The sequence below is a fragment of the Peromyscus maniculatus genome, chromosome 1, assembly GCF_049852395.1.
Source record: "Peromyscus maniculatus bairdii isolate BWxNUB_F1_BW_parent chromosome 1, HU_Pman_BW_mat_3.1, whole genome shotgun sequence".
NCBI lineage: Eukaryota > Metazoa > Chordata > Mammalia > Rodentia > Cricetidae > Peromyscus > Peromyscus maniculatus.
In genome coordinates this window covers 47413786-47427285 of record NC_134852.1, presented here as the reverse complement: position 1 = coordinate 47427285, position 13500 = coordinate 47413786, and the positions used below count along the sequence as shown (strand labels likewise).

General features: G+C 49.1%; 1 protein-coding gene across 5 annotated transcripts in view; it reads right to left on the bottom strand.

The window, feature by feature from the left end:
• Positions 1-12993, bottom strand: part of Znf536 (zinc finger protein 536) — a 461385-nt gene extending 448392 nt beyond the window's left edge. Inside the window, exon 1 of one of the 5 annotated variants that reach the window (XM_016003574.3) lies at positions 12875-12993. The gene's annotated coding sequence lies outside the window, so the exon portion shown is untranslated. Of the gene's footprint in view, positions 1-9097; positions 9494-12117; positions 12602-12874 lie in introns of those variants that run through there. The other 4 variants (XM_006985020.4, XM_076577521.1, XM_042275431.2 and 1 more) reach the window with 4 other exon arrangements.
• Between the last annotated feature and the right edge of the window lie 507 nt (positions 12994-13500).

Below are 13500 nucleotides of genomic sequence, written 5' to 3'. Positions count from 1 at the left end.
TTCCTTCTATTTCACAGAATCAACCTTAGTAGGATGTTAAGGCACTTAACACATCAAATAATGGATGAATGAGTAAATGAATGAATAAAAACAACTCCCTGGCCTGGAAAAAAAAATGAAGAACAAGACTCGTATTCCCATCATGACTCTGGAAGAAAACATGCATGTTTGTGAACATGTACATGCATTTATACACATGCGACTTGTTAATACATGTTCTATTTGGTGTGTATGGCATGTGTCTATGTATAATCACAGGTGTGTGGTGTGACGTGTGTGTGTGTGTGTGTGTGTGTGTGTGTGTGTGTGTGTGTGTGTGCCTGTACACTGGGGAGGGCACACTTGATGACCTAGACTAAAAACCATTGTTTCATGAAGAGTGCAAGCACCGCCCCCACCCCAGACTCTGCTATGAACTGAGCTGACCCTTTAAGATGCGTCCTCAGAAACAGAAGAAATCAATCTGCCGATCCTTATTGATCCCCAAGTAAACAACTGGGAGGACTAGCCAGGGCCACAAAGGCAAGCGAGCCACTTCTGTGGGCTCGGCAATGATCATCACCCACAGCTCTAGGTTGGGTGTATTTCCAACAGTCAACAAATTCTCGAAGGCAGACAGTAGTGCTGCCTGGGTACTCCTTGAATAGCTGGTCTCTGGGCTTTTCTCTTTTAATCCTGCTGATGTTGTGAGAAAGCAAGAATTGTCCCAAGGCTGCCAATGGGAACAGGAATGCTTGAAGATCAAAACGATGTGCTTACCAACAGCATGGAGGTGGAAGGGGTGAGCGTTGAACTCGCTGACTGGCCCTGAGCTCTTTATCACTGTGTGACACTGCTTTGGAACAAAATAAAACAAAGCAAAACTGCTTCAAGAAGCTCTTTCTCACTCTCAAACTGGATGTTTCCAGCTCAGTAACTAGAGTATCTCAATTGTAGAATGGGGACAGACGGTACCTAAATATTAAATTATGCAAAAAAATGAACATGGAGCTAGTGATATATCAAGCAAAATGTGTGTACCACATAACCCTGGCCAAAAAAAAAAAAATTAACTAGCAAATCAAACACACACAAAGACTTCTCTAGACTCTGTTTTTAGGAGCAATGATAAAGCGAGTGGGGAAATGCTCAAACTTGTCCCCTGCTCATCTAAAGGTTAACACTTGCCTGATGATTGAGATTAATGAGGGGACAGCCGTAGCCCCCAGCCCAGGGAAAAATTTTGATTCCTTCACCTTTGAGAAGATGATGAGGGAGTCAAGATCTGTGCACACTGATGCACAAATATTCACATCTGGGTTTTGTATCAGATTCTGCTGACAGAGAAGCATTCTCATCCCAAGGTCCACTACACTATGCCGAGAGCAAGAGGCAGATTTCAAATTGAATGTCCATTCAGGGGATTGGGGCAACTGGGAACACGCCTTCTTTAGATCAATGAACAAATTATTTTATTGAAGACAGTAGTAAGAGATCACACACACACACACACACACACACACACACACACACACACACAAATTGCACGGTTTTTATCTCTATAGTAGCATCATGAAAAGGAAAAGTTTTTTTCACCACAAACACCCGTGGTCCCCAGGATCCACACATGGACCTGATATCCTTCATCTGAACAGCCGGCTTCCAAATCCTGCAAACAACATCTCACTGTGATCTAGCTCTTGTCAACCTTTTGAGATAGGATGGGAAATAAAAGGATCAAGTTGCTGGAATCAGTGAGATTAAAGGGCAGACTGTCAAAATGTAGCCAGCACTTCCAGGAGAGTTTTGAACATGCTTTGTACCCTAAGATCTGCAACACATTACTTGACCTCATAGTTAGAGAATAAATATGCAAAATAGGCCCAGTACACACTCATCCCAAACCCCTAAAAGACAGTCCAGTCACCATTGGGTGCATCACACTGGCTAGCTGGCCAGGCCCTGCCCCAGCCCACTATGTAACATCACTGTGTTGTTCCCAGGGTGACAGTAGTTGCTAAGGGAGAAGATTGCTGCCTTAGCATGCTTCATCTACACTTGTAGAAATGGCAATTGTCCCTGTCATCCTGCCTATACCATTTCTTCTGCCTCCAAAATATGCTAGAAAGAAATTATAAATAGAATTAATATTGCAATGATCTCTCCCCTTCCAAACCTTTAATCCCAGCACTCGGGAGGCAGAGCCAGGTGGATCTCTGTGAGTTCGAGGCCAGCCTGGGCTACCAAGTGAGTCCCAGGAAAGGCTCAAAGCTACACAGAGAAACCCTGTCTCGAAGGAAAAAAAAAAAAAAAAAAAAAGGATACTCAGAGAAAATAAATATTAAGTTGTCAACTCAACTGCTAGAGAAAAGAATTGCAGATGGAGTGGCTGGCCTTTGCCTTGACAAACAGTGCCTTCAAAGTCTGTGAGCACTCCAGGCAAGCTGATTCCAAATACCCAGCACTCGGAAGTGGTAAGCCAGGGCAGGATGGAGGGCAACTCAGCCAGCCCAGCACAGAGGCCACTCTCTACCATCAGAGGTCTCACCTGGCAGATTAAGCCCATTCTTATCCACATGTGGTTTCTTTTCTCCCTCCCACATTCCAGAACTACCTCTCCTCAGTCTTGGGGACTTTTTTTGGGCTGTTGGAGGAGGGCTGCCACCCACCAATGCTGATCATGCCCCACCCCCAATCAAGTGGCAATGTTGGCGACTGAAGTTTCTCAAGGACTACAGAGATCAAGCATGAGTTTAATTAGCAGATCCAGCCATGTTCATCTGAGAACCAGTGTGCTCAGAGCATACCCTAGCCTGCTGAAGCAGCAGCTTGGCATCCATGCACCATAGCCCCAAACCAGAACCCAGAATAGAGGGGAGGGGAATAACTCAGGCCCTTGCCCTGCCGTTCCAGACCCTCATCCATACTGTAGGCTTCCTACAGACCCCACTCTGGTATTAATAATAACCTTGGCTGATTAGACTGGAAGAGGTTTTTAGAGAGAATTAAAATCTTAGAAAAATGAGTCATATTTGCCTCTCATAAATAAGAAGCTAACTTTCTAGATATGTTTAAAGACAAACTAAGCGGCAAGCCATTCAAGGAGGTGATACTTTGTATGTAGAATCTATTCAATTTGTGATCTAGGAGCTGTCTCCAAGGTGACCTCAGTTGATGGGAGTTTCCATATACCTTTCTCCCTTACGCAAATAAATTTATAACAATGCATATGTTCGCAAAACAACCATTTCAGGTTTCTGTTTTTCACTTCCATTTGAAAGGGGAACTGGTAGTGCTTTGGAGGATGATTTGTGCAGAGAGGTGGGCAGGATGCAGGCAAGGAGAAGACCAGGAATTGCGCCAGCTGGAGCAGTTGTCTTCAAGGCTCTTGGCTGCAATAAGTTGTCATGTACTTAGTTTGCCCAATGGGAAACCGCACTCCCTTGCCTGGATGGTTAAATGGCCTGAACAAGACAATGCACCTAAAGGGTACATACAGCACTCACAAAGACCCAACATCAAACGCTGGCTGAGGCAGGTACTAACACTGTGACCACTTCCTACCTCTAAGGTCCTTGGGGCCATCAGGCAGCAACATCTACTGAGTTAATACATTCTCCTGAAGGCCGGGCCAGAGCTCTTCCATGAACCAAAATCCCTGACTGAGAAGCAGGAGCACCTATAGTGGAGCACCCAATCCTAAAACTTGGGGGACTCACCCAGGGCTATATACCAAGACCTTGTCTCAAACAAATGCAAGCCAAAAGCAAAGACATAGGAATCACATTGGAGCCTTAGAAATACCAGTCATTCTAATCAAAGTTGAATGGGCAATTCTGTGATTAATCTTAATGTTTAGGGAATCCATGACTTAGCTTTTATAACCTAAATAGAGCTCTCTCTCTCTCTCTCTCTCTCTCTCTCTCTCTCTCTCTCTCTCTCTCTCTCTCTCTGTGTGTGTGTGTGTGTGTCCATCTCTCTGTGTGTCTGTCTCCCTCTGTGCCTCTGTCTGTCTGTTTATCTATCTATCTATCTATCTACCTCTGAATCTATCTCTATCAATTTCTGAGCTGGCAGACCATCATCTTGGTGGAGGAGCCAACATGGGGAGAGAGAAGAGTAGGAATAGAATGCAGAGGACAAGTCCACCTCCACCTCAGTAGCCAAAGACCCAACTAAGTAGGGCCCAGGTAACCAAAGCATCAGGGCCTTGGTAGAAAGCTCTCAGGTTAATGTCAGCTCAGGCCTATGGTGATCATTTTTCCTGTGTCAAAACAGCATTTAATTTTCTCATCGGAAAGCCATATACTGAAGCTAGAAATAAGCAGAGAGGCTTGGACACTGGGTTGCAGGCTTCCCTGTGTCACTGCCCAGGAAGCATCTGCATAGCTTTCTCCCCACCCACCTGTGGGATCCTGCACTTCGTGGACAGGGCTTGCTATGGTGCCTGTGACCTTCTTGCCTTCTCTTGACAGCTCCTGGTGTAGGAGGGACTGCTGAATATGGGACAGGGATATGCCTCACAACCCTAGAGTTAAGTAGGAGCACAGCAGAAGGAGCTATCCACTTCTCCTGCTCATTGCCTCGGTTTCCCTTAGTGAAACTGAATAAATATAGAACCTGCCCTCCTAGGGAAGTATGTAGTATGAGCTCAAAAACAAACGACTGGCATTATCCTGCCGACAGGGTGCCCAGCCTCATCATGGTGCCTGAGCAGTGTCACTTTCTGTTGCCTGGATTCCATGTGGTCCAAGAACACAGCTCTCACCCACAGGGCCTTTTTAAAGGTATAACTGGTATTCAGAAACATTGGAATTGAGCACCACATCTTGCACTGGACAGCCTTTTATTCTTCCATGTGTTCTTACACAATGAAGAAAAAGAAAGAAAACTTTCCTCCTCCCAGATTCCAAAGCTGCCCTCATCTTGTGCACGGCCTAAGGGGCACATAGAAACCAATCCGTATATTGCCTGTATACTTCCTGGAAGTAAGGTCAAAAGTGATCTCCGTGTCCCGCTTTGGGAGGTCCAGAACAAAGCCTCATACGTGCACAATTCAGAGCATGAGCTTGAATCCCCTTCCTGGGGAATATATGAAAATGTCTAGACATTCCTGATGGTCATAATCAAGAGAGCTACTGGCATCTAGTGGGTTGAGGTTCGCATGCTACTCAACATCCCACACGACAAATACCCACAACTAGAAAATGTACCTAGTACCAACTTTGAGAGATCTTGGTCGGCAGAAAAAGTGCCCAGGTTCCTCCAGTGGGTTCTTCTCAAGGCCTCATCCTGATAGAAATCTGCTCAATGCAGAGAGACTCCATTTCTAGGGCATCTCCAGCAAGCCTAGCATGTGTGGAAAGCTGCGTACTGTGGAGGCTCTTTAAAGTAGCTCAGATACAAGAGGAAGACCAAAGACCACAACGATTTTTGAAAGTGAAATCTGGAGAGTGCCTCCAACAGTCCACAGAGCCAGTTCCCTCTCTTCACTGTGCATCTCAGGGCAGACAATCGACAGAAGCCGATGGGTGCCACAGACTGGCCTGAGGAGGCCCTCCTGGTGGTTTTCATCTATGTCTGCCTGCATTTAGAAAACACAAAATAAAGTAGGATGTGAGGACAGTATCGCCCAGGGTCCACATCCTAAGGAAAAATGCTTGTATTTTCTGATTCTTTCTATAAGTGATCTGTCCACTTGACATGCACAGGTACAAACTCACTCTTCTCTCTTACACACTGAAATGTGGTGAAAAGGAAATCATCTCAGAGCAGGTGCTTCTAGCAGGCAATATCTCCCCACCCCCACCCCTGCACGTGTGTGTGTGTGCATAAATGAATATAGACCATACACATACCACATACACACCTACTATTACTGCAAGTGAGACCCCAGTTATAACGATCAAAAGTCACTTCCTAGCTTAGTTCTTTCTGACCCCACACATGATTGCCGGACCATTCTATGGATGCACAGAGCAACCAAGGGGAACATGACAGCAGGCCAAAGCTTCAAGACATGAAAACCAATTCATTGCCTTGGCAGAGCCTCTCCTTGCAAAACTTCCTACAGTACTTGGCAGTCTGGCTAGCCAACCAGAGAGAGCCCTCCATCCCCACATCCTATTACAGATGCAGCCATACCTTAAGCAGCTAGCCCTGGAGGGGCCATGCTATACCACTGCAGAGGGCAGGTGCTGGCAGAAGGAAGAGAAGGAGAGCAAGAAGTGCTAGTTCGAACACTTTACCAAGGTGAGGACTTTATTAGTGTGAGCGCGTGCGCGTGCGCGTGCGCGTGCGCGTGCGCGTGCGCGTGCGTGTGCGTGTGCGTGTGCGTGTGTGTGTGTGTGTGTGTGTGTGTGTTTACTCCAAATTGCAGCCTTTACAGCCTGAGAGATGGATGGCATCAGGATACCAAGGGCACATGACCTTCTATCTTATCTAAGACCTTACCTGGAAACATGATGAAGCTGGGCTCAGTACCCAAGGACTTCAGGTCCCAGCAGGTGAGCTGGAGGTAGAGCATTTCTGTCCTCAGCATGGCCCCAAAGTGACCTACTGGAAACTCACTTACGATTTAAATTTGCATCGAGTCTCACTTTAAATAATGTTAAGAACAAAATGCAAGCTGATATTTCAGCTTACTTAAAAGGCTTATTAAAAGCACTAAATCCAAAGATCTTAAAAAGCTATAATTGTCCTCATTGAAGCTGGAAAAATAAATCTATTTTGCTTTCTTCTTTTATGCTACCCTTCTTTAAAAACAAAAACAAAAAACAACCAAATTCAACTATATTCTCACAAGCATCATTGCTCTCTTTTTTCCCCCTTCCATTCAAGGCACTTTAAAAACACCTGTGCCATTCATAGACAAGTTTTGAGCAAAAGGCAGCCATGCTTGGGGAAGGCTGTTTAACTGATTTCCTGATGCCAGAGACAAGCTCATCTCGCTCCAAAAGTAAGATAGAGTTTAGAGCTCACGTGAAAAGGCTTGAGGATTTTATAGGTCTGAGCTGATGGAATTTTCTTGGTTACCTATGGCGGAGGAGACAACCTGATGGGTCAGCTTTTGGATTGGAGGGCTCTGCAAATAATGTATATCCAAGCCTTCAGTGCCCAGTGGGCGGATACGACTGGTAGGGCCACATGTCTTGACCAGTTCCTACCTTCTCCCATAATGGAGGCTATTGGCCTCTGACTTGGACCAGCCCAGCATGACAATTGTTCCATGCCTGCCCTAAGCTGTCCGTGAAGACAGCTCTGACCAGCAGTTAAATTGCTGAGTTGTAAGGACCTGAAGCCTGCTCAGAAGTTAAACACTCCAGGCATAGAACAAGATGAGTTTTCAGAGCACTGGTCCAAGAGAATGCAAATGTATTGAAAGTGTTTTTCTCCAGGTTTTACATAATTACCATTTATGTCTCCAGGAACTGTTTCCTCAACCCAGTTTAGGGTGAAAGCGTTTTAAAGACTTTCTCTGCAGATGACATATGAGGCACTAACCTTTTTTCATGTGCCCAGATGTTAAGTTCATTTTCATCACATTTATGCAAATTTCATTTGAACAGTAAATCAAAAGAAATCTTAAATCATTGTACACTATTTTAAAATCAACACTAAATCCGGTTTACTTGCAGCTATATTAACATAAAGTCACAGTTAATGAACTGAATGTCATAGTCCCCTTTTCCATACAATGGCTATAGCAAGACCTGAGGTCCTCATCATTCATCACATCCACACATTGCTGTCCATTCACTATCAGAGTCCAGTGTCCCCAGATTAAGGATTCTCTGTACATCAAAGCCTTCCAAAAGTTTTCCAAACTTTGGAAAATCAGAGGACCCTCAGTTCAGGACTCTGACAACGTTCTAGTATCTATGTTAGGCCCATCAATGCAAAAACTGGGCTCGGCAGCCATGCTTTTGGTAGCTGACTCTTTGTTGGTCAGGTGGGGTGGTTAATTCCTAGGGCTCTGGGTCCTGTGATTGTGAGGGAGCTGGGCAGAGTGCTATCATTACCAGCAACTCAGCCGGGTAATGGTGGGATCAAGAGACATTTGCACCACTATCAGGATGACATCATAGCTAAAGCAGCCTTCAACCAAAGCCCTAGGCTCTCTCAGAGCAGAGGCCAAAGGGCTAAGGGAGGATGCGCCCCCTGTGACTCCAGGAGCTGAAAGCTGAGTTCCAGGGCCCTGCCATGCAGGGTGGTGGACCTTGCCCACAGCAAGCTCCCAGGCAAACCAGAAAATGGGAAGGACAGTTGGTGTCTTCTCCAAAGCAATCCACTTCTCCCTCCATCCTGCTCACTGTAAATACTACCACTAATAATAATAGATTATACATTTTTTAATAATTTGAGCTTGTCAAGCCATTTCCCTGACCGGGGTGGAGCCGGCATGTCATGCTCACAGCTGCATCTCTGCTGTAGAATTTATAGCATTTCCAACCGAATTGTCAATCTGTTGGTAGTGACCCTGTCTTAGGCAAAACAGCTCTCACTCTGCTCTTCCAGCAATAGAAACAGAGGAGGTTGAAGGGAAGGCAGATTAGAAAGGAAGCCTTCATGCTCTTGTTTTGGTTGCTTTTCTTCCTTTTAAAGCACAGTAAAACACACACGCGCACACACTCACGCAGACACACATGGAGACACAAACCTTAGAGTAATAGGGGAGGCATTTGGCGACAAACTGTATCCGCCGCACAGCGCGGCCGCAGCACAACTGGCAATGAATCCCGCTTACCCGCTCAGCTTTCCACGCCGCCGCCGGCGGCGGCGGCGGCGGCGGCGGCGGCTACAGGGACCCGCCACCCTCCCAGCGAACCAGGATGCCCAACTCTCAACTGTGTCCTCAAGATTTCCTCTTCATTCTCGTCACAAGTACACTCTTGGCCCAACCACCTCACCTCGCTAGAAAAGTCGAGAGACGGTTGTAGGAGTTTTGTTTTGTTTTGTTTTAAAGCAAAAGTTCTATGAACATCCAGCCCGGCAGATGCAGTGCTCCCGCCCGCTGCACGCTCACACCGGAGCCGGGCTGGGCACTTCGCCCCCACCCCACACCCCGGGCTCTGTGCCCTCACCTCGGGGCGCGCGGAGGCCACTACAGGGCACTTACTTGGCACTTGCTTTTGAGTGTGCAGGTCGTCGCAGTTTTCATTTGGGTTTTCAAACAAGTTTCAGGGAAGAAGGAGGCAAAAAAAAAAAAAATCCAATTATGCAAATGGACTCCGGCCGGGGAGGCGCGCGTTGGATCAGACGCTGCTACTGTATGAGTTCTTGGAGCAGCCCGGCCCGGCAGATTTATGGGGGCGCGTCATGGCTACGCCAGGTCCCGCCGCCGGAGCATCTCGAAGTTAATTAAAGCGGTAATGTCCACTTTCCTGGTGACCCTCCATACATGGGTTTACTATTTCACTCACCAACACGACCCGGGAGATGACATGGGTGTGCCCCCCCCCCCCGCCCGTCCCTCTTCGTTCTCCCCCTCTTCTGCCTTTCCCTCTTTCTCTCCCTCCTTTTTGCTCTAAGTCGCCTGCCTTGCACTCAGTGAACAATGAACAAAGATGTGAGTGATGGGGAAAGATAGCCCCCCTCCCAGCCCAAGCAGTGAGCGAACGAAGCTGGTTTCAAAGTCAAAATCCAGTTGTTAAAAACAAGGAAAGAAAACAGAGTGTCTCCACTCAAGCTTCCCTTTCCACATACATACACACGCACGCACACATATGCGCACGCACACCCCACCTCAAGTTCACCTAAACCCAGCCTGGAGACCTGGGATCTGGGGGCGGGGGTGGGGGGGACCAAGGCCCAGGCGCGCCTGGCTGCCCAAATCGCGGAGAACACGAGGGTACAGAGCGACAGGGAGCGGTGCTCGCTCTGGCCAAGATCGCTACTCGAGCCCCTCCCAGTCGGCTCCCCCCCCCCACCACCCTCCGGCCCCCTCCCGACGTCTACACGGAGCAGCCTGGCCCCGCGGCCCCGCTCTGACTGCCGCCGGCCGGATGCGCTCAGCAAACGCGGCCCCTGTCGGATTTCTGCTAAACTGCAGAGCGGTGGCGGTGGCTGCCCCGAGAAGCGCAGAAGGAACCCGGGGCCAGCTCGAGCGCACTCACCCCGCTTGGCCCGCTACCCTAAAGAATGTCCCCCTGCCGCCCACCGGCGCGCACCTCCGAGGCTGCACACGCACAGCGCGCTCGAGCCGGGCAGGCCCGGACTGCACGTAGCCGCCGTTATTTTCCGCTCAAGTGAAAACTAAGGCGGCTGACGAATCACGTCTCCTGCGAGGCACCCGATAGACAAAACAATATCCTGCAAACAAAACCCGGCCACTGCTGCCACCCGCGCGCCAGGCCGGGACCCCGCCCTGCTCCTCCCAGGCTCCAGCCCCAGGCTTCTGCCTGCACCGACCCCAACCTTCCAGGAGAGAACTCGGGGACTTGAGTGCGCGCTCGCCAAGAGGCGGACAGCAAGAAGGACTCACAAATCAGGAGTGAAAAATGGGGGGGGGGCACTTAACTTTCCACCTGTCCTTAGAGAAACCTTGCAAGAATTTCCTCCGAAGAGTTAAAGGGAGGAGAGGGGAAGATCCCCCTCCTTCTTTCCTTTCTCTAACTTCCCCAGCGCCTATTTCCACCTTCCCTCACTTCTCATACCTCCATGTATGCGAAGATAATCTATATTGTAATTGTTTGCAAGATTGCAACAGATGGGAGCATCGAGATCTGGACACTTCTACTCATCAAAGAAAACCCTCTTCTTTATTTTTATTTTTATATTATTATATTTTTGCCTAAAATATATCTTGAGACCCGCCTACGACTGTTTTCCTTAATTCATCTTCAATTTTTAAAAAAAATGCCTTGAAGCAAACAGAAAGGCTTATTAGCGACGTTCATTCTCGCTCCAGTATTGGGCTGGGCTGAGGATGACCCCCCCCCCCCCCCGGAAAATCTTGCTCTTCCCAGGACTCCCCCCAGTGGTCCCCTCCCCTGGCTGCCCCCCCTCACACACACACACACACACACTCTCGGTCCTACTCCTTCAATCTGATTGGCCTCGCATCTCCAGCCCGGGACTGGCCAGCTCATTTCCCTCCATAACCTGTTACTTATTTATTTATTTCTGTGTCTCGGGCCCCCGCAGGCCCCCGGGACCTAGACAGGATTGGGGCAGGTGCTGCAGGCGGCGCACCTGTGTGCCAGGGCCTCTATGGTCCTGGGATCCCGGGTTCGCCCCCCAGGCACTCGGCCGGGCCTCGCCCGGCTCTTGGGGCGCAGGAAGCCGATGCAAACACAAAATGGCAGGTCTCGGCGGCCCTCTACACCGGCAACTTAGGCACCCCGTAAGCATCAGCTAACTTTGATTTAAAAAAAAAAAAAAGGTTGTCAATTACCCTCTGTCTCCTGGGTGGAGGGCAGATAGCACCACGCACGATTGCGGTGTGTGGGGGGAGGTAGCGGGGACCCACCACCACCAGCAGCAGCCCCGGAGCAAACCGGTAAAGTCGCTGGAGAAGTTTCCGCCGCGCAACCTCCCTTCTCTTTCGGCTCCCCCGGCCCCCTACCCTAAGGAAAGTTTCCCCGGGCCGCGAGCTGAAGCGGGTGGCGCAGGCTGGAGGCGCGGACTGGGCCGGGTGGGCGCCGGATCCCACTGGCGCGCTGTGCGCTTGGTCCTGGAGACTCCCTTTCAAAGTAACGGTCCTGGGACTGCGGCTGCGGTGGGGAAGCGGCGGCCAGGGCGCTGGTCCCGCTCTCCGCCGAAGTTCTCCAGCGCCATTCGATGCCGGGTGGCCGCCTCTACTCGGTTTTCCTCCTCCTGTTTTTTTTTTTTTTTTCCTCCCTCTCTCTCTCTTTCCCCTTAACCCCAGCTGACAGCTTCTCTCGCCAACGTCACAACCACGGATATTTAATTAGACCATATTTTTTAATCGCGATGGGGTGAGAAGCAACCCGGTTGCAGGCCTCGCCAGGCGGGGGAGGGGGAGGGGAAGGGGGGAACCACGCCAAGAGTCCAAACTCACTTTGCCACCTCCCGGAGATCGTGGCCGCCCCCACCACCACCTGGCACCCGCGCGTCCCTCCACCGCGTTGCCCCCACCCCCAACCCCGGCCTCCCCACCACCTTTGTTTGCCTTACCTTAAAACATTAAACGCGGGCGTCGGGAGCAAACTCGGGCACGTAAACCGAGCGTTGTAAAAGATTGTGTTCAATGAATAATGAAACATGTCCACATGATTGACTTGATCATTTTCCGGGGCTGAGGGGGGACGGGCGCCCAGCTCGCGCGCCTAGCTCGCCCACTCGCCAGAGCCCGGCCAACTGCTCTTAGCCCAGCCCCGGCAGGGCAGGCTCGCTTTTCATCAACCTCATTTCAGAATCGCCCCGTTCATTGATACTCATCATCCAACCCCAGCAGACATCCCATCCCCTGCTCGGCCTCCCCCTATCTGGTAGGTGAAATGCATTGTACCATTAAAAACGCTCTCCATTGTCGCCCTGGCGTAATTCACAGCAACTAGATAGGTCTTTCAGCATTTAGCTTTGATGAGCCGGAGACTGAACCCTTGATATAATAATCTACAAAGAATGGTGTGTGGTCGTCCATTTTTTCTCTCTGTCTAGCAACTAAGAAACCATTTAACACAGCGCAGCTTGCTTCTGACCTTGAGCTCATGTAAACACACTTATTAAAATCTATCTATTCTCCAAGAGCTACATTCTGATTGTCAGACTCGTTACGGAGACATACATCAGCCCCTTCGCTTGTCACTACTTTGCATTCCTGCCTTTAACTAAAGAATTTTTTATCCAGCCGAGAGGGAAAGAGCGATTGCCACGGGGAGAGAGGAGAGAGAGACGCAGAAAGGGGGAGAGGAAAACGCGTAATTCTTACCTGTTCCTCAAACTATTTAAAGTCTGTTTCTCTTCGGTGAAAAAAAAAAACTCGCGGGTGAATCTCGGTGGACAGCGGGACGTGGAGAATCAGTCACAACCCGGGCGTTTAAGGGAGTCATCAGCGATCAAATGACGTTGATCCGCGCTGTAACCTTGTGGCGTATTTAATGTAAATAAGGCCGTTATGTTGCCAATCGCCGCGATACAAACACGGAGAGGTCCTCAGCCTCGCCTCCCGCGCTGCCATTAGAGGCGACTTTATTTACAGACACTATTTAGGAGATCATGATAATTCTAAAACAATACTAGTGCCAAATGATTATGAAAATATGATTTTAATTAATCACGTAGTAGGCAAGGAAATTAGCATACGGTAATTAAACTTCGAGAAAAACGTCATGCAGGTTCTCTGCCTTATGGGTCCAGAATAATCATCGCGGTGGGCTCCGAGACTTAATTACGAAACAAAATAACTTTTTTAAAGGCAACTTTGCAAGGCTGGTCCTCCTGGCGAACGTTTGGGCAAATAATATAAGCCGAGGCAACAAAGTGGGGATTTCAGGGATGCAGAGGTTGGGCTTCTGTGAAGCAAAGAAGGGGGGAAAGATGGGGGGCGGGAGGAAG